Source organism: Leuresthes tenuis, unplaced genomic scaffold (assembly GCF_036924035.1).
Source record: "Leuresthes tenuis unplaced genomic scaffold, fLeuTen1.0.hap1 SCAF_18, whole genome shotgun sequence".
Lineage (NCBI taxonomy): Eukaryota > Metazoa > Chordata > Actinopteri > Atheriniformes > Atherinopsidae > Leuresthes > Leuresthes tenuis.
The window spans coordinates 9,269,838-9,290,524 of record NW_027325372.1 but is presented as its reverse complement, the minus strand read 5'-3'; the positions used below and the strand labels follow the sequence as shown (position 1 = coordinate 9,290,524).

The following is a 20,687-nucleotide window of genomic DNA, read 5'->3' as shown; positions in this document are numbered from 1 at the left end:
TCGTAAGAAAATCTGTAAGGAAAGATCATGGTTTGGGTTTAAATTTATCTGTTAACCACTTGTCAGAGAGCCAGGGTAACGATTCCTGCTCAGACAAAAACAGTCTAAAAAACACATTACTATGCCACTAGTGATCACCTTTGTGTTTTGCACTGTGGACCAGTGCAGCTGCTACATATTTTTATGTAATAAGAACATCCAAGACTGGCTTCCTCCCAAAAATGACCGTATGGGTCATTTGTTCATGCAGGTAAAATAACTATATGTCAATTTTAACATAACTGACACAGTTATATGTTTAACAGTCATATGCAAATTTCTTGTGGTTGTGAGAGCAAATGCATGAGAAGTGTCAAAATGGTGGGATTATACAACTTGTTAAATTTAGCTTTGATTTCTAACCCTAAGCAAATGATGTAATTGCCTAAACCCGACTATAAAGTGACATCTTTTTTCCAACATGTCAGATTTAACTTGATTCTGGCTAGAAGTTTTATTTGTAACCAGATACCTGAAAAGGTCATGACTAAAACATAAAAGCTAATGTCATTGCCACATTGGGACCAAGGTAAAAATGATCTAACATTACTGTGTTAGCTGTAGCTGTACTTGTAGTTTTAATATTGTTGTTGTTGTTGTATTATGGTGGTGTTAAACAACAAAAAACTTAACTGTTTCCAGAGATCTTAGTTAGGATTTTGCAATAATCTAAAAATGTCATCCATGACAATAAATCTGATTTAGGGAACGTGGGGCTAGGGACAACAAAAAAGCAGCACAATCTTAGACAAAGAAGGATAAGGGACGAGGGAAAAGAAAGGAATATACAGGAACAGAATACATATAATAACAATATGTGCTCCCTGACCTCACATCAATCCATGATTCTGTAGGTGTGTTATTAACCAAACAGCTTAACAGGTTAGGTAACATGCCTGGTGAGTGGGGCAGTCCTCAGCTGCTTTAGTGTAATAAAACTTGACAAGCTTCTGATTGCACATGGTGTTATTGGATTCCTTACTTAAAGCCACATGGGCTGCAAAGACTCCCATAGCCTTGAGTAAGCACCACCTTATAGATTTTCTGGTCTGTTGAGAATTGATCACAAGCACACATGGTGAAGAAAAGGAAACATTTTGTTGAAGTGCTTTCCTCTAATTGGTGCGACAGAGCCCATTAATTGGTGATACCAGTAAATGTGGACATAGTGTACATTGTCATATACGTGTTGATAGTGAAAGCAAAGTTTTGACTTCACTCTGTTTAAAGAGTATTTCTCTTGGAATATTACTGTGCAGCATCTTAATAAGAAATATTTTTAGTATATGCATTGTGTGTATGTATATATATATATATATATATATTCAATATTCCCTGTTCTAGTAAATTTTATTACTGGTCGTGTTCTCACAACCAATATTATTTCTCTCCCAAAGCATACCTTATTGAGTTTGTTTTTAGAAATGAATGAACCGGATTAATCTGTTTGAGGTTGAGCAGGGTTTAACGTTTCGGTAGTTAAGAAGAACTTTGAAAATTAGCTTTTTTATCATCCTTCAATAATCCTTCCTCTCCCCTCATCCACATACAGCCCCCGTCAGAACACCTGGCCTTTATTTAGACTGGAATTGATAGTAATCAGACATGTCTTTGTGTGAGTAACAATTTCCCTAAGGAGTACAAGCAAATTAAATCTGATAATGATAGCGATGATGTTTGGAAAGTGATGGGATGGATTCATCTGATCATGGGTTAACTAAACAAGTAAAGAAAGCAACGCTTCCTAACTTAGCGTTTTTTGGTCGAGACAAACATGAGCAAATTTCACATGCTTTTTATTCACCTGTTCGTGTTAGAGAAGGAGCTGAGAAGGAGCACGTGTTCTTTCACTGCTTATATAAACACATTGTTTTATTTTTTTACCCCTTGAGGTCTTAATTTATGATGGCGTGCGTCTCTTTTCTGACAGATTATATCCAAAGTTCTGAATATCCATGTTTACAGCATACCTTCATCGTCATGTCAGTCTACGCTGTCCAAATATCAGTCATGGTTGTGATAGTCTTTCAAGATTTTGCATGTTGGCTCTGCTCAGGAATCATGATCCTGCATTTGTTGTGGCTTAATAGCTGTATTGGACTGTTTAACTGCACACAACTGGGAGGAATCCAATTACTAGTGTTGTCTACTTCAGCTAATTGCATCCATGTTGTCTCCTTATTGATAAGTTAATCTGAGTTCATGCAGGTTGGAGTGTGCATGTGTTCTAGAAGAAAAAAGAAAGGAAAAAGGGAAAAAATAACACTGAAACCTTTTGGTGCCTCTGGTGTTGTTGTGACATGATATATGTGGAAATACCAAGGATGAATTCTGAACTCAAGGGCCAGCCCGCATTGCGTCTATGTTCTGCTGCAGAGTTCATCTCTCTTCATAACATAGACGCACACACCAACACACGTGCTGTGGAGGACAAAAGTAGCTCTTCTCATCTGTAGGATAACGCATACAGCTGGGGAATGTTTGCAACCTCTATCGGAACATATTTCCATATGTTGTCCTCTATAGTACTTCTGTTCCTGTCGGGCAGAGATAATAAGATGCAGTTTTCCCTTAATGAAAACATCTTTGTTTGTCATCACTCTTTTACTTGGTAACATGGGCATCCATGTAAAGCCTTCAGTTTAGAGCTGTAGCCACAGTCAGCTTTGAGTGTAACCTCATTAGACTTGTCAAGAACTCAGTCATTTGGTCAATACAAACCTGATTGTAGGTATTTCCTGTACAGTCCATGTTTGGGTTCAAAAAGTCTGAAAATGTGGAGTGTTTTTGGATGACTGACTTTCACAGACACGTGTTGGCTGTTTCTTTGTCATTTATTAATCAATTAAGCAGGTAAAAGGTGGCGATACCATGTGTCGCTTTTACATTGGGCTGTTCAAGCTGGCAAACCACCATATGGTCATATGAGATCTCAGTTCAGATAATACATGCCATCAGCAGGCTGTTAAAATAAAACAGATTAATCTGAGTAATAGCAGGAACATTAAGGGTGCCCAAATCAACAGACAATTTGAGAAGAAAAAAGGGAACGGACAGAGAAAAGGCATGGATGTCCATGTGAGACAACAGTAGTGGATGGTTGCAGGATGCTTCACAACACTCATCCAAGGGAGGGACAAACAGTTGGGAGGCATTTCAACATCCAACTCTACTGTACACATTGAAAATGCCAGAGCAGTGCTGGACCAGCATTTTTCAGACAGATGAAACTAAGATTAACTAGACTGTCAGTAAGAAATGAGAGGACTTGGAATGATGCATACAACATCATCTGTAAACACACAGTAGTAGTGTGAGGCTATGGGTGTGCATGGCTTCAAGAGGGTTTTGTTTTTTTTAGTGGATTTCATGTTGTTCATGGTAATGTTTATTTTACCACACACATTTGAGCACCTTAAAGAGCTGCAATTACTAAACCCTTACTTCAATTTCCTTACTTATTTAAACCTTCAGTTTAAATAACATTTTAAAACCTTCAGTTTATTTAAACCTTCAGTTTAAATAACTAAAGTTCAATATATTTTGCATAGAGCTACAAGAATAAAAATGGTGTCACTGTCCTACTATTTGTGGAGCTAACGCTGCTCCATCCCACCAGCTCACCCTTTCATCTGTCTCTGTGAGTCCTGAACTCTGGAGCAGCTCTCTATGTTGTGATTAGCTTAATTAGCCATAACTCACAAACACCCCTTTATATAGGGTGACAGATGATACTGTCATGTAGCTGAATGAATGGTCTGATTGCTGGCAGTGGGTGAGGGTGCATCTGCAGGCCGATGGCCCGCACAAAGCAGCTGAGCTAAGATTAGTTATCTCTGGCTCCTCCAGGGAAGCACAAACCACTGAGAGGGAAAACAAAGAAATAACATGGAAAGTTTTGAAAGGGATGAAGAGCAAGGACTTTATGGACAAAAATGATTAAGATCTACTTTTATGAAATCCCATTTCATCTTTTCATGACATGTTCCATCTAAAAGTATAGTAAGGATGTCCTGATAGCAGAGACAGCAGATGCCAATGTGTACTGTAGATGTGTGATGTGGCTCAGCGAGCTTCATGGAGACTTAGTGATGAAGCACATTAGCTTACATTTTAAAGTCAGACTCTCTTTCATCAGCCCTTGAATGAAGAGCGTTGCTCATTTCCTAAACACTGCAATGATTCATCTTTGCCATGAGCTAGAATGGGCTTTGTCTCAGTAATTAATTTAGCTCTCGGGACAGCAGTTGGAATGAGTCGTGTCTTCGAGGCCTAATTAAAAGAAGATTGTCAAACATATTCTAGGTCACACTGCTCAGAATCTCCAACCATTTAAGAGGGGGATTTTGAGGCACTGCCACCTTGTCCTTGGTGGACCATTGCACTGGCTGATAGAGTTGGGGTTACAGAGTGAAAAACAAATGGTCTTATTTGCTTGGCTGATTTCTTCAGGCACAACTTGAAAATTGAGACACTAAAAGTTTAATTTATTATTGGCTGCTCAATCCACTTATGGCTTTGTGCCCACCTCTGTCTGGGGTTGGTGTATTTAAAATGGCTAAGAAATTTCAAGATTCCTTTTGTGGAAAATGGCCCCAAAATTCTGTTCTTATTTTAAAGTGAATGGAAATGTAACTGTGCATTAATATCATGCGGTTTGGTATCAGTTTCTCTAAAATAACAGTCAAACTGTGATTTTAGACACTCATAATGGAACCATGTTTATTATAGTGTATCAGCTAGAGCAGTTATTTTATTGAACCAGTCCAACTGACAGGAAGGATCTTATCCGTCCTCATAATGAGAATCATTGACTTTAGTTATAGGTACAGAATGGCTCGAACAGTACACACACACACTTCTGCGTGAAGGTTCTGAACAATTAAGTGCGAGCTGTCGAGCTTAGTGCCTGGGTCCATTGTAAGCTCTCTAAACCTGTTAGACTGTGACAGACCATTAAAAGGCTGCCAAGGCTTGCTTAATTTGCTTCAGCAGCGCACACTGAGGCAGAGTGACTTGAGTGCTACGAGTGTCTTTTGACATTCCTTAGCTCAACCCATCACAGTAACATCCACACACTCTCATTTACTTTTTACAGTATCAGCACCATCAAGTCACTTCTGTATTTCTGCCTCAAGTTTAATTTTGGGATCACTGCATAAGAGGCCAGTTTTTACTTATTATTTAGCCAAATGTGTCAAAACAGTTAAAACATCTGTTAACACTGATTGTGTTGTATTTTCTGAATTTGCAGATGCAATAAATATAATGTGAACGACAGTAATTATTTTAACACTGAAGCCATTTATACAATAGATAAAGCTTGTACCCATAATGCTTGTCAGTTTATGCATTGCTAACATAACCTTGATGGTATTGTGCATGACTGAAACACCCAGAACTGTCTCATTTGTCATGCTCATAGATGTATTCTCATTATGAAATGTTGATCTGTTTTTTTGGCTACACCTGCTCTTGGTTGACGGTGCCAGCAAAATCTAATATAAACTGTCAGGGAGGTGGAAATTACACACCATACAAATTTCACACCTTGTTTGTATTTTCACACATTTAAATCGACAGCAGTAGTCCAGTAGATTGCACTTTTCTAATTGAAGTATAGCTCAGTTTAAATGATTCCAAGAAACCTTTAGGCTGTGATGCACAACAGGAAAAAGAAGAGGAAGATAAAAAGGAATTCCCTTGAATACTGTTTTCCATTACAGGATTCAAATCAAAGGAACATGGTCATGATGACGAAGAACTTTGTTTACCAGTGTGCAGATCTAAGTCATAGGAAAACCTTGTGTGTTTGGCATTTCAAAATGAATGCTTTTTAGGTGGATGTTTCACCTAAAAGGTATTTCCTGTCGTGACCAGAGCTTGGCTTTCTCCATCATTAAGAATTAAAGGCCTGGGCCACAAGATCCTGAGCACCAGACCACAGGAATATCCAGAATCTGACAGTCCCCCCAACGCTCCGTATGCTTCATTTCCTATTTCACAAGAGCAGGAAGTTCATGCAAATTCCTGGCTCTGGTATGCCACCAGTCTTCATTTAGCAGCGGTTCATGTTTGATATTAGATGTTGGACACAATGGAAGATGTAAGAGGGTGGATTAGGGAGGGTGCTGGCAGATCTTACAGGGATTTAAATGGCTGTATTCTCTTGTTCAGTGTCATGTGGACTGTCATATTTACATGTCATTGCTGGCTTAGAGCTGTTCCTTGGTTGTGCTTAATGGTAAATTTGCAGGGTTTCATCTGTGAAATCACTCTTCAGCATATCAGTTTGCACCTGCTATTTTCTCTTCAGGTGATTAGTCAATGACAGAGCAGGACAAGGAAACATAAATCACACCTCCTGAGCTGCATATGTGATTTTAATTCAAAATTTCGTTGTGATCATGAATGGTTTTCAGCCATACATATAGACACATACACACTCACATGCGATGTCATCCATGCACAGATGGGTTTTCATATGTGGCTGCCTGGGGCTGTAGTGTTGGCTTTAAAACACCCATAACATCTGTAAAGCATTATGGCTGATTATACTGGTCCTCCAGTGCAATCATGCTATATGGGCATGAGCGATGGCTGAACATGAACCGTATGGGGAGAAAAGGAGATGACGAGGCCTTTATGATTCTGATAAAACTGCAGGGCCCGTGGCAGCTTACATACAGCAATGCACCCTAACACACGCAATACTCCTTCTATACCTCACTGTGGGAATATTTGCTTATTTGTAGCAGAGTATGACAATACAAAGTACAACCCGCCTGTGACCACTGCTCCACCTTTGGCGAATGAAGAATTTGTCCAAGTCAGGGTGCATATGGGGGCCACATTAAAAAAAGAGGGGCCAAACACATGTCCAACATCCATGCACTATTCATTGTTTTGCTGTTGGCTACAAGATCAGCCTTTGAATGTAATTTGCAAATAGTTCTTTGTGCAAGCACTTGAATAACTAAAAAAAATTCCCACTGATTTCTTTGAAATTCCAACTGAGTTCAAATGGAACACAACAGAACAAACCATTATCCGGCCTTCCTGTCCAATTGAAATTGTTGCATTATGTTGCATCAAAGAAAATAACCCTTTTCTCAACATCCGAGTTAAATTTTTTCCACAGGATATAAAAAGAAGCACTATGGCTGTGAAAAGTATGTTACCACAACTTGAAACTTTTACTCATCTGTAGCCAGTTAAGTCACCAGTGACTAGATGAAGAACTACAGGAGCCAATCAGACTTCAGCAGGGGCCAGTAGCTCTCAGGCCCTGGATGTTCTCTTGTGCAGCACAACAGGTTACAAATCAAATTGTTCTCAGTTTAAGTCTAAACGTTGGCATTTAATGCAGCATAGTTTTTCATGTGAAGAACTTGCCTGAACAAGTTGAATTCATAAACATTCAAGCGAGTTCGAAATCATCAGTGCTTCCTGCTACTGGGTGTGAGCTGGAAAAATGACACGCTCTCTTTAAAAACATAAAGATTTCTGACATTAGCCACTACAAGTGCTGTCCAAGAATACAACTCACAAAACAACAGCTCACGGATCAGTACAGATCTGCAAGATTAAACTTGGCCATATAAGGCAGCCAAGTGAATACACACCGCATTTTTCACTGGAATGAAAGCTGTATTTTCTTTTGATCAGATTTGGATAATGTTTGGCTTGATATATGTACATTGCGAGACAACTGGAATTTTGCAAGATCATAATCACGAGAGAGCTGATACCTCCAGGCTCCAACCAATCATTCTCTTATAATAACAGATGCAGACAGTTGTCTAGATGAAGCGGTTCGCACAGTGCTGCGGAAGCATCAGTTTTATCAGGGTCCTAAAGGGTTCTCCTCAGGGAAAATATGTTTTCAGTCCTTTCCCAATCAACCTCAATTAGATTTTGCCAGCGTAATAAACAATCTGGCATTTCAGGCTTGTGGACCAACACAGTGACTACATGGAGCCAAGCACAAAACATTGGTGTTCAATGTATTGATGCGCCTCCAGAAATACAAAAGATGTTTATAAAGTAGTGCCATCATAGCTAAGAATTATTCTGTGTTGTTTTCAATCTTGTATTATCATGATATGAGTCACCAATTCCTTTTTACTCGAGGGAGCAGCAAAATGATCTTCCTATTTGTGGTCATAAATGACGATCACTCATGCGTTCAGGAGAGAGTTATGCATTTAAGATAATTTTTGCTCTGTGGGACAAGTTTCCATTTTTTTTTTATGAGAGGCTTCCATTACATAATACTCCATTCCGTATCTTCTCTCCAGTCTTGGGTAATGTTGCTTTTAAAATGATAGTTAGATTACACAATTACTGCCATTAACAATTTTACATTACTACGTTACTTTCTGTGAATGTAATGTAGGTTTGTGTTACCAAACAAACAGCCCTTTGCATTTTATTATGCACTTTGGTTATGGAGTCGGAAAACATGTGTCTTTGACTTCACTGGCTCTGCCTTATTCCAATGACCTATGACCTATAATCTGACACTCTGCAGGCTGGTGACAGGAATGACAGAGGCGGCATTCCCTTTACACAGCTTGATTATAAATTACATTCACAAAAAAACAAACATAAAACCAAGCATGCTCAATGCATATTTCTTCAGAAGTTATAGGGATTTTAATTATTAACTGATGGAAAGATGACACCTCCACAGCCGTGGTCACCGTATAACCAGCATTCATGTTCATTAATTTCCCTCAGAGCAGGAGCTTTATCCGAGTTGAAAGCAAGCCCTTGTTGTTGTGGGGCTTAAGCACCTGCGGAATCACCAGCGATGTTGTGGAGCTGTGAAGTAGTAGCTAGAAAGAAGTAATGTTCTTTGCTGCAGACAGGCACTCTTGCAAAATTTGCATTTCACCATGATTGCCCTTGTACTTTTCACACATGAATTCAAAATAATGCGAGAGCTTCCACGATGTACACAGCATCCTCTTTGCTATCTCGTTAGCTGAGTGAGCTGAACACGCACAATGATTCTGCAGGACTGACTGCCTGCTTGGAGGAGAAGAAGAGACACAGAGCGAGTAAGTTGATGTTTGTTTTGTGGTGACTGAATGCACAGGCTGATTTGGTAAAATGTTAACAGTAACTAACTGCTTATTTGACAAAGTAACTTTTAACAGATTACTTGGATTGCAAAACTAATGGGCTACATCACTAGTTACCACAGAAAAGTAATCTGAGTACTGCAATATGTAATAAATTTCCTCATCACAGCTTCACCACAAGTCTCCTTAAAGCAGCCCATAATTCTCAGTTTATCTCTTAGGGCCAGTTTCCGTCGACTGCCATTCAGTGTCTTTACACATCCCCCAAAAACCATTAAGGTGTTTATCTGGCCTTCCAGATCCTCACCTTTACACCAGATGCCCACAATTCCATCTCCAGCACACCTATGGCTCGACTTGCACAGAATACGTCCTCCGAAGTTTTGCTTTGAGACCCATTTGAACTACAGACATTTGAGACTGGACAGAGGTGGTAAATCATGAGTATAACCAGTAAGATAAAGCAAGGCTTATGTTCCCCCAATGCACTATCCAGTCTTAATAATTTGCCATGCAGAGTATAAACTTTTCTGATTCAGCTAACCATATAGGCACTTTTGAACTGATGAACACTGTTTTTCATGGGCATACATTTGAATAACAAGAAGAAAACTGGCAGACAAAATGGCTGAATCCATGATTCCTTTGCTGTGTCAGACTTTGCCGCTGAGCGAAGCTGCGGGGGTATTTTTTTATTTATTGAACAGCAATGTTGTTTTTTAAAGCTCCAGCCTCGTTTTGGCAGCAGCGTTGCAGCACATTGGTGGAAAGCGTTTGACGGTTTACTTCACTGTGGAACCACATACAGACAAATAAAGACACATCATCTTGCACAGTTGTTCAGCTTTCCATTCACCTGTTCGAAATGTGTATATTAATATTGTTTTCTTTTGTCTAATCATTACAATTACTCCTCATTCTAGTGGTCAGTAAGTAATTACTGTGTGACAGCCTCCATCCGTTTATCTTCACCCAGCAGCCTGGGTAATGTGAAAGGTAGAATGTTCAGCTGTGCTGCTCCGTTTAGTTGGTGCATTTTGATGACTTCAGTACAAGCAGTAATTGTAGAGGTGCCACACAGGAGGTCATCTTGAAGTGCATCACCCTTAACGTCACGCACCCGCTGACATCTAAATGTTACCCGGTGGAGTTTCACCACCAAAGTGAATGTTTTTAATCGTACCTCAGTTCGACATGCCAGTATGCACCATGATAAAAAAAAAAAAGTACTGCATTTTCGATCTGTAGTTCTCATTATGATTTTCACTTTAATGTATGTCAAGCATGCAGAGAATGCTTCAGCAGAGTACGCTACATTGTTAATGTGTACAAATATCTCGCCTACCAGAGAACATACTCTACAGAGCCCAGTAATTGGGCAATATTCCTTAATAGAACTTGTTTTACTAAAATTCTGTTTATTGAATATCCTTCTGCATGGATAAAATTATTCACATGCCTATTTAATGTTTTACCATCGGAGTTTGCTGATAGAACATGATATAATGATAATGATTGTCTGTCAGTGATTCTCATTTTTACCTGAATTACAATAATTTGGGGAGCAGTGAAAATAGACTGTTAGTATTAATCAAGTACTATATTTTAAGAGTTTGTTAGCAAGAATGTGGATCATTTGTATGTACATTGCACAGTATTCAACACATTTTTGTTCCTCATCAACCCTTGTTCAGAATATGGGTCTCTACTGTTGCTGTTGAATGCTACACCGTGTAACTCCTCTGTTTGATGATGGATGCTGGGGAGATTGAATAGTTATTCTGGTTAAGAGCTTTCTGTTGAAACAAAATATGGTGAAAGTAAAACCAGGATCGTAAAAGTATGAGCAAACCAAAAAAACCAGTAGCAGTCGGTGGCTGTTGTAACTGTGTGCACATGTAAGTACATCCCACAACAGAATCATCATTATTAGGGTTCCTTCAGATGACTGGAACAAAGTAATTCTGTCCCAGAGACTCAACACAAGTATCATCTGGCCTCAGTACGTGAAGGTGCCACTGTCAGTAAAAGCCAACATGAAAAAATCTGAACGATGGATTATATATTTACATAAAAATACAGAGAATTGAACCCAGAACTTCAATGTGAACATGTGAGAGAAAAGTTGGATTCAGGATGCAACAATCCAGTGTAATGAAGGAGATAAAGTCCACACTCCACTCCACTCCACTTTAACTCCTTCATTAAAACTGATTCCATGTAAATTATCAGCATGTTAATCGGTCTTTATGCTCACATTCGCTATGGGAATAGTTGGCATCAGCTTAAGCAGTTTGACCACGCTGTACAAATACTTCTTCATCAAGCAAATGAAAGACCCATGACTGCAAAGTCTCCAAGCAGCACAGTTCTGCACCTGCAACCTCCTAGATTATGTTCTGTTTCCCTTGAACTAGCTTTAGCAGCCTAGCATCCGTTGAGGTTTTGTTATATATTTTTTTCTTTCCACAAAGTCATAGTTACAAAGTTAGAGAGAACAAAAAAATGAACAGCATTTTGATTGGTTAACCAAAGGTGGCAAAGCAGTTTTTGTTGCTTCCTTTGGAGACTCGTTAGATCTCAGAGTAGTTATCAATTATACAATACGCCTTCAGAAAACCTGAGTGAAAACAAATGGAATCAGATAAGATTATGATTTATTTTCCTCAAATACAACCGTTTTATTGATCTTTTTCCTTTGAAATTTCAGAGCAGGAGTTTGTCCCGATAAACTACCCTTTTAGACATCATCAGTATCAGATAGCTCAAACTTTGCAGTAGTTGAGTGAATTAATGAGGCACAAACATATCCCAGTAACAAGTCAGATGGTTCCCAGTGTGGTCAGGATCAATGGCTTTCATCTTTTCACTTCAGAAAGGCAAATATATTTTTACCGTTTGCATTTTTAATTTCTCTTACTTTCTTTTATCTGGAAATAAGTGCATGAACAAAATGTCTATTCATTCAGTTATTTAGTTCCAAAGCCTGTCTCTTCAACTCTTTCTCTCTGTTTTCTTTGTCTCCTGGGCTTCATGCTTTGCATGCACAGGATGAGACACCAGGGGAGGTTAAGAGAGGAGCTGGAATGGAGTTCTGCTCCATTTACCACCCTGAAATATTCCTCCTCGAACGACACACTCTGTTTTCTCTCTCTCCTTACTCTGTGCTGTTTCTCACTCTGCCCATCCCCTCCCTCTCACTCCTCATCTTTGTGACATGTGGCCATTTCACTTCATCCCAGGATGGCTTAGCGGTGCTTTAAGAATTTGCCGCTGTCCTCCCATTCCATCCTGCTCAATTGCAGGGAGCATTGAGCTTCATAGGTCTATACAGATTTACAGATGATGGAAATAACTCTTTTCCCATTCCCCACTCTCTTTCTGCTGTGGACTGAGCTTTTATCTGTTGTATTACTTAATGTTTTTACTCTTCTGCATGTGTGCTTTCAGCATCATGAACATTCTTGCACATTCTGGATTTATATTTCATACAAAGGCTTATTTTAGATGCATTTTTTATATCAAACTTTCAGACACTTAAAGATGCATAAGCACGCTCAAAGACAAAAAGTAGCACAAAACTTCACATAGATCTATTTATAGGACATTAATACAATTAATAAAACAAAATGCACCTCGTGCTGTGAGCGATTTGATGAGGCTTTGATAGACGTCATTATTCTTAAACCTTATTATGTGGAGATTTTCTTGGCATAATATCCTGTATATCTACATGGACCTGACTATCCTCTCAGCAGTAGGACTGTAGCTGGTTAACTGGGCATGGACAACTGGATTTCATTTGCATTTTACATATTTTTATCAGGGCCCAGAAGTCTGATCTATAAGCTCCACTCAAGCGTTTTCACCTCATGTTTCAGCACAACATGACCCTTCAATGATCCCTGGGCTTTCTCAAGGACATTTTGCCTAATGTGGTAATTTCACACACACATAGAAAATGTGCACATGCCAGGATACATAATGCTGCCACAGCTGTAGACCTCCTCAGTTTGAATGAACTTTCACTAAAGCACTTTCAAATGCAACAACATGTAGATTTTCTCTCTCTTTCGCACACACACTGACAGCCACCCTGACTGTAGGCCTCTTTTCCCAGTATGAAATCATTTGTAACAACTCTGATCTTTTCTCAGAATCATGTTAATCAGGAAATGAGCTACTTGGCATTACTTGCATATACATTTCACGTTTGGAATTGAGATCTAGTAAGTGTATGCAATTAACTCTTTTAGGTCTATTACCCATCCCTTGTTGGGTGTGCTGTGCGTCATTTTTACTCATGCACGTCTGGTTTCATATTTCCTCCCCATTAAGCCTGCATTGCTCTCCTCTGTGTTGTGATTGAAGCTAATGACTCACTGGAAATCTGCCTGGTGTTTATCAAATGTCTCAATGCAGGGCTGGTGGTCCAGAGTCTGTCTGCCCTTTTTACAGTACAAGATAAACAGCCAACACCATGTGATGACACCATCCTGTATAAAGAAATGATATCAAGAAGAAGTATCTTCAAGAAGTATCTCGACTAGATCTTTCTGGTATTTGCGCTGTGGTAAATTATACTCTCAGAGGGGAAATGTGTTGCATTACCTCAGGCTGTCATCCGTTTGTGCACTGATAAGAATGTATTAAGACATCGAATGTATAGAAGATGTAGTGAATTTACATAACTAGCATAAGGGAAGCATTTCAGGCAGTGTTTCAAAAAGTACATCATTCACTTTGTATACTTGCTTTATTCCCACACAGTACCTTTGGTTAGTTTCTTAGATCAAATTGTTTCAGTAAGAAAGTTTGAATGAATGGGAAGTATAAGCTTAGCTAATAAAAACCACAAAAGATAAACTACAAGATAAAAGAAAATAGAGATTCACACTATGGATTTAATGTAGAACACTAGCAGGTGACCGATTATCGGTTAGTCAACAATTGGATACTGGTTTGTACTTTGGATTTTAAATGTTCTTCTGGTACTTGCATAGATTTTTCCCAGGTACTTTGGTGTCCTCCCACGATCAAAAGACTTGCATGTTAGGATAATTTATGATTCAGATAGAGGTAATGCTTGTGATGTCATTAGACATATGACTGTACTCGAGTTACACCCACTTGTGAGGCAAGAGTACATCTTGACTAATGACCGCTGTCAGACTGTCTCAAAAACATATTTACAAAGGTGAAGAGCTGCTATGCAATTCACTGTCCCAATAGATTCAGAAAGAAGTTGAGGTTTTCGTGACAAACTTACCAAGAGTAAAGAGATGAGAACCAAATGGATCGCTGAAATTTAGAGAAAACTAGGATTCAGGCTTGAAAACATGGATTTGCAGTATATCATGCCTGCGTGCAAATTAGATGCATATCAGGAAATTTCAGGAAACCCTATATCTGGCCAGATGTTAACGTCTGTGGTTCACAAATTCTTCCCACGGCTAACATCGGCAGCCATGATGAATGTTTTGCCACTCAGGGGGCGTGTCCAGATAGAACAGTGACGTATATTGGCTGTCGGTGTGAGCCCTGGGACGACTGCTGACTTCTCTCGCAGTGACAGCTGGGATAGGCTAATTCCCCCATGAAACTCTGACCATCGAAATACACATTTAGAAAATGGATGGACAGCTGAATTTCTAAATTGTGTCTATTTACTTAAGTCTATTCTCCTGTCTTGCTGCTGTACGCTTACTTTTGATGATAAAAAAGTTCATTAACTGAAGAAATGTCCACAGGCCTCATTAAACTCTGCACCCATGCTTCAGCTACTATTAATTATCTCAAAGTGACAAATAATCTGCCAAATTAACTGATTAACTTCCAAATTTAATTCCTCTTTGTGAATAATTGAAGATCAGTCATTTTTGAGAGACCAAACAAAGCTCGGCCTGCTCTTTAGAACCTCATCAGCGCTAATGTAATTCCTTTACTTTCTTTGTTTTGTGCTTTTTTTTCCTTTTTTCCTTAGATGCCACCATGTGTACAAGGCATTTAGTGATGTTCAGTGGTTTATCAGAGAATATTCATTTTCAAGCTGTGCATGTTTTCTCTGTGTAAGTAATGACTTATTCAGATAATGGTGAACAAGAGTCAAGTTCTCCATAACCGAAGCACAGTCCAAAATAGATGCAAGTGTTTGTTACATCAACCATTTTATGGTTATTGGAAAGATTGCTCACCTTCTACTTTATAATGAAAGAAAAAGCCCCAGAGAAGATGATTAGTCATGCTGCATCAGTTAGTTTGTAAGATGTTTGTAAGATCTCCGACTGCTTGGGAATTGCCCAGCGGAGCCCCTGCCAAAGTTAAAGGGCTTTTTCCAGGAATACCAGGCCCTGCTGTTCCACATCTTCCCTCCTCTCCCCTTTCCCTTCCTTCTCCCAACTCTCCTCCCCCCTTTCCCACCACCCTCTCCTGGCACAGTGCCAGTCTTTCCTTGAATTCATGCATCTGGTCATTTCTGGGAAACACCCACGACAAAGCTGTCCAGAAAGCCACAGCAAACAAAGCCTCTCGGTTTCTGCAGCAGATTGAGGAAGGATAGTAGTCACCCACAGGGAGGGATCAGGTAGTAGAGTGGGATGGTTGGGGACTTTCAAGGAATTTTTTTTGAGAGGAACATGGAATAGTCCTTGCTGTTTTTGTCTTTAGAAGAGAGCATGTTGTTTTCCTTCATCTATTTATGTTAGCATGTTAACTGGTAGCCAAACATGCAGCTCTTTCAGTGTCTGTGCAGAGCAGTAACTTCTCCTTAGATGCAAATAACCTTCCTGAACTGCTGGTCAAACTGACCAATGAAAAATATTAGTTATGTCATACATATAAGTTTACTAAAAACAAAAATACCATTAAAAAAACTCCCTCTGCACTGCTCTGCTTCTGTCCAGAGGCCACATTGTAATCGTGCCAAAGTTTTCTATTACGAGACTTGCCGGATTCTTTGGAGGGGAAGTATAACTACTTAACACCCTCAAGCATAGGTTACGCTCTCAGCTGTCTTCCTCTTTCTCCATTTTAAAGACTTGCGAATGACTCACTGATTGTCTTAGTTTAGAGAATGAATCAACAAGCGTCATAAGAAGGCCTCAGAACAGAGGAGTAGCAGATTGCCTCTGCTTTGATTTATGAAAATGTTAGACAGCTTGGCTTGGCTGCCTGAGAATGAGCAATTCTTTTTCAGTGTAGACTTTCATGTATGCTGAACATGGGAAAGGCATAATTTCAGCGTAATTCAGTTTCTACATCAGATAAGTTTCTGTTGCTGTGAAGAACATTGACTGCAAACGCTCTATGCTTTTCTGGAATGTAAACCATTGTAACCTTTAGTGTACAAAGCAGCTTTAAACGAATAATTTTCATCAACCATAATACAGTGATGATGATTAATGATCATGTGTTATCTCAGTATTGATAATACAAGGACAGAGACGAACTCAGTCGTCCTTTTCCATAAAATTGATCGCTTCAGATGACCTCTTCGTGACATCTGTCTCACTGATTCAGACCCATATGTTTCCATTCCCACTAGGACAAAATGCACAGAGTCTGTGAGGCCCGCTTTGGAGGAAAATAGACACAGTGTTGACGTGCGATACATGCAATATGTAGAACTGCTCTCCAGACACTCGATGTCAAAATACCTTCATGAACTAACCTTTGCCAGTGCATATGGGCAAAGGCTGCAAGTTCATAGCAGCTAGTTTTCAGGGTTGTTTCTTGTGTTATGTGTCGGGCCACAGGTCAAGTTCTTTAGTTTCAAGAGTCGAGTCTCACCTCCCGTCTCTTCATTCTTAATGACTGGATGAATATTAATGGTTTAGCTGACCAATGTCCCTGTAATGGTAGTATTTTCCTTCCGTGTCGACTAATTTGAATTCATTTTAGAAAAAGTGAGTCACCTTTCTGTCATGAATTACAGCAAAATAAGACCACGACTTAGCAAGTTATGATGGTGACATGTCAGTTTTTCCACCTCTCACACCTAAATGTGATAATCAAATTGTTGTTTTTGTGTCAGATAAACTTTCCCAAACCAAAGAATTTAACACATTTTATGAGATGAGAAAAAAATATCCAGTTTTATTTTATTGATTGTTTAAAATGTCACTACTCGTTGCTGAGTGAAACCAAAAAAACGAATGATTTTTAAATAACTGAATTAGCATATTTGCTTTTTATTTCTGAAGCTGTAATATGTACTGTGGTGGGAAACCTGACTTTTGACTGTGGATCAAATCTGTGTGATAGTCGATCTGCTGCTCTGTTCCACTTTATATGTGATATTGAAGATACAGAAATGATGAGCCTTATATCTATGAGCTGCAGAGATGACTTCACATGATCGCTCACTGGGCACACGATGGTATGAAGAAATATGAATCTTTTCTGCCTCTTTAAGGTTCCATCTTCCTATGCATCTTATTTTCGCACTATATCTTCTCCTCCATTACTGCTTCCATTGGCCTTTGTATGTCTTACTCTTTGTTTTCTAGGCTTTCTGTCTTTGCACAGAAGCTGACAGTTTGTCTCTGGTTGAAGCAGAGGCTGTTAATCTGGTAATCCACAATCAATATCGGCCTCATCTCTTTCCTTCAGATAAAAGTGGCCTATCTGATAATTATATTTTCCCCTCCATGTCTGTAAAAGGCTGCCCTTTTCCCTCTGTGCTTTGTCTTGGTCTCTGGGATTCTTCTGCCCGAATCGATTCAGTCTGACCACGTATGAGCCCTTCTATCCCTATAACTCACGTGAAAAAGCACGTGGCATTTGTACATGTTTGGCATGTTATAAATACGAAAAAGTTAGTAGTCCTGTGATTGACACAAATAGTGGTAGCAGTACTTATCACAGTGTATGACATACTATACAAATATGATGTGTCAATTTCATTAGATGTGTTGGAGAATTAATGTTTTTCCCAGCTGAACTTGCGTATTATGAATGGACTGTTGTGTTGGAAATATGTAATTAAGTTGTTATTATTTGAGAAGGAGCAATAAGACACCCCCCCCTCCTCCAACCCACATGTAGAACAAATTAATACAAAACTGTGCTCATCCAAGTCACTGTTCTATTTTCAGATGTAGAATTTGCCAACTTTTAATTGTTTTCACTCCAGTTTTTTTATGTTGTCGTCTCTGGCTGCAAACTAAGTTGATTTGCTAACTGAGTAAAGAAAAAAAACGGTGCTCTGAACTTGGCTGCGGCATCATCGAGATACTCTCGAGGACTTTAGATCAGTCACATAATTTTTATGAGTCTGCTTATGTTTGACATGAAAAACGAGTGCGAGCTTTTAAGAATTGTGTTTGATCTTTCTCACAGATGTTCGTGTGTGACTGCAGGCTACTTGTGATCAGGGTAATGCTCTCTGACTCTGACCAAATGTTCTTTGTGAAATGTTTTCGCTCGTGATCACAGTCGTTTAAAGGAGATAGACCGTTCTTTGTCATCTTTTCATGTTACACAGGAGGTGGTTTTCTCTCACGTCTCTGACTTGAGACTTGAAGGCTGTTTCTCACTGTGGGGTGACACGGGGGAGCAGCGGACAGCACCGTTGCTGTCAGAACCAGAAAGTTCCTCATTTGGAAATATTGGCCGAGGTCTTTCTGTCTGGAGTTTAGATGTTCTCCCTGTGCCTGTGGAGTTTTTTTTTTCTTTTTCTCGGTGCTCTGGTTTCCTTCCTCCCACTATCCAAAGGCATACAGACAGGTCACAGATTAAAGGCAAAATCAACATAAAAAGTCTTTATAACCGTCGAGCCACAGTTTTTTTCCCAGAGTAGTATCAGTGCACATTGGCATTCCTGAGATCTTTTGAACTCTACCGGAGAACAAAAAGTAAAAGATACTTCCTCATTTTGTGTTTTTGATGATTGCGGTTGAGAGCACTCTTTTTCACATGTAGCCAAAATGTCCCACAGATGTTCCATGGGGTCGATATCTGTTGACTGAAGAGTCCACAGCGTATGAGTCACATCATTTCCATACTCATTTAACCTTCCTGTGACCTGCTCATGGGTTATGGAAGGGATTATTGTCATCTTGGATAAAGAAGATAACTAAAACCAAATTTGCATTGATTTTCAGCAGGTCATTCTCACCAGAAATAATGTGTATCACATACATTCGTCCACATGTCGATAACACAGGTTAGAAACTGTAATGTTTTAGTGGGAGCGTTGTGTTACATAATGGGAGCCGCAACCAGTGAGTATTAAATTGTGTAGTCTGTGACCACGTATTTTGTGACATGTAGACCTAACCATGCACTTTTAACTTCTTACCTTCACCATTTGCAGACGGGTGCCAAGTAAAACAAGTGAGTTGCGGTGAGTGTAGTGGGACTGTGGAGAATGTATTGCAGGATGAGATTAGAAGTTGCAAACTCTTACTGGAGACTCAGGGGTTTGACATCATCTCCCAAGCCCCAAACTAACTCTATTCAAGAGTGTTGACTGTCATCATTGTTTTGTTGCAAGTGTGATGTCATCACATCGGAACAGAAGTGGAAACGTCGTCACAGCTGGAGCTACATCACAGTGAATACCCGAGAGAGGGATAAGAAGCGATTGTACTTTTTTTTTTTTAGGATTTATTGTGAAACTACAATGAATCGTTCCATGGGCCAGCGTGGATGTTTCACAATCTGTTATGAGATTGTCTTGCTTTCAGAGATCCTTCCATCAAAGAGGACGCGTGCACACAAACTATGCCAGCAAATGCCCCCCACTGCATACAGTAACAGAGCTGTCAGACTGTGTCATTATCAGGGTCAACGGTTACAGTATTTTCCTTTGATTAATCATTCATCTGTGTATTGCCATCGTTTACACTAGAATGAAGGTTCATGATGGTGATGGATAAGTTTATAAACTAATAAAACAACAAGAAAATTGTGAGGGTTGAGTCAGATTACTTACAAAGTAGGCTGTGATTGAATACAAATTGCTTGTCAATTATTGTAATTAGTAACTCATTTTGTCAGATTACAAAAAAATAATAACATTTAGAATGTTTTTGGATAATTAATAATTATAATATTTATGCTGGAAAAACAAAAGCTTAAATAAAAAAAAACATGAAATATCACAAAACATTAAAAGCCGAATAAAAAGCATTTTAAATGTCGTAAACTTATAAACAATATCTAGCACCAACTACAGGCATGCCGTGTGTATCCTACCATATGGAGTTACTGTTTCATTCGAGTAAGTTTTTGCAGCAGGGGCACTTACTCAATGTGTCAGTTTGCCATTTTCAATGAAAGAAACAAAAAGTACAGTCTCCATCATCTATGAATTTGGAAAAAAAAGACAACCTGAGTAAGAGACTCTTAAATACAGTAGACTATATTGAGCATTTAGAAGAGATCAAATCAACATTAACCTTACAAAAACATTCTGACATGAACATCTAGATGTATATTTTCTGTAATTTGTCATATTGTAAATGTGTATTCAAAACGTATTCAGTTGACTTTGTCACTGTAGTCTAATCACACTTCACACAAGTGTTATAGTTAACTCTAACAAGTGGCTGGTTA

General features: G+C 39.1%; 1 protein-coding gene across 1 annotated transcript in view; it reads left to right on the top strand.

The window, feature by feature from the left end:
* rbms3 (RNA binding motif, single stranded interacting protein) overlaps window positions 1-20,687 on the top strand; it is a 282,860-nt gene that overhangs the window by 58,977 nt on the left and 203,196 nt on the right. The gene's annotated exons all lie outside the window — the stretch shown is intronic.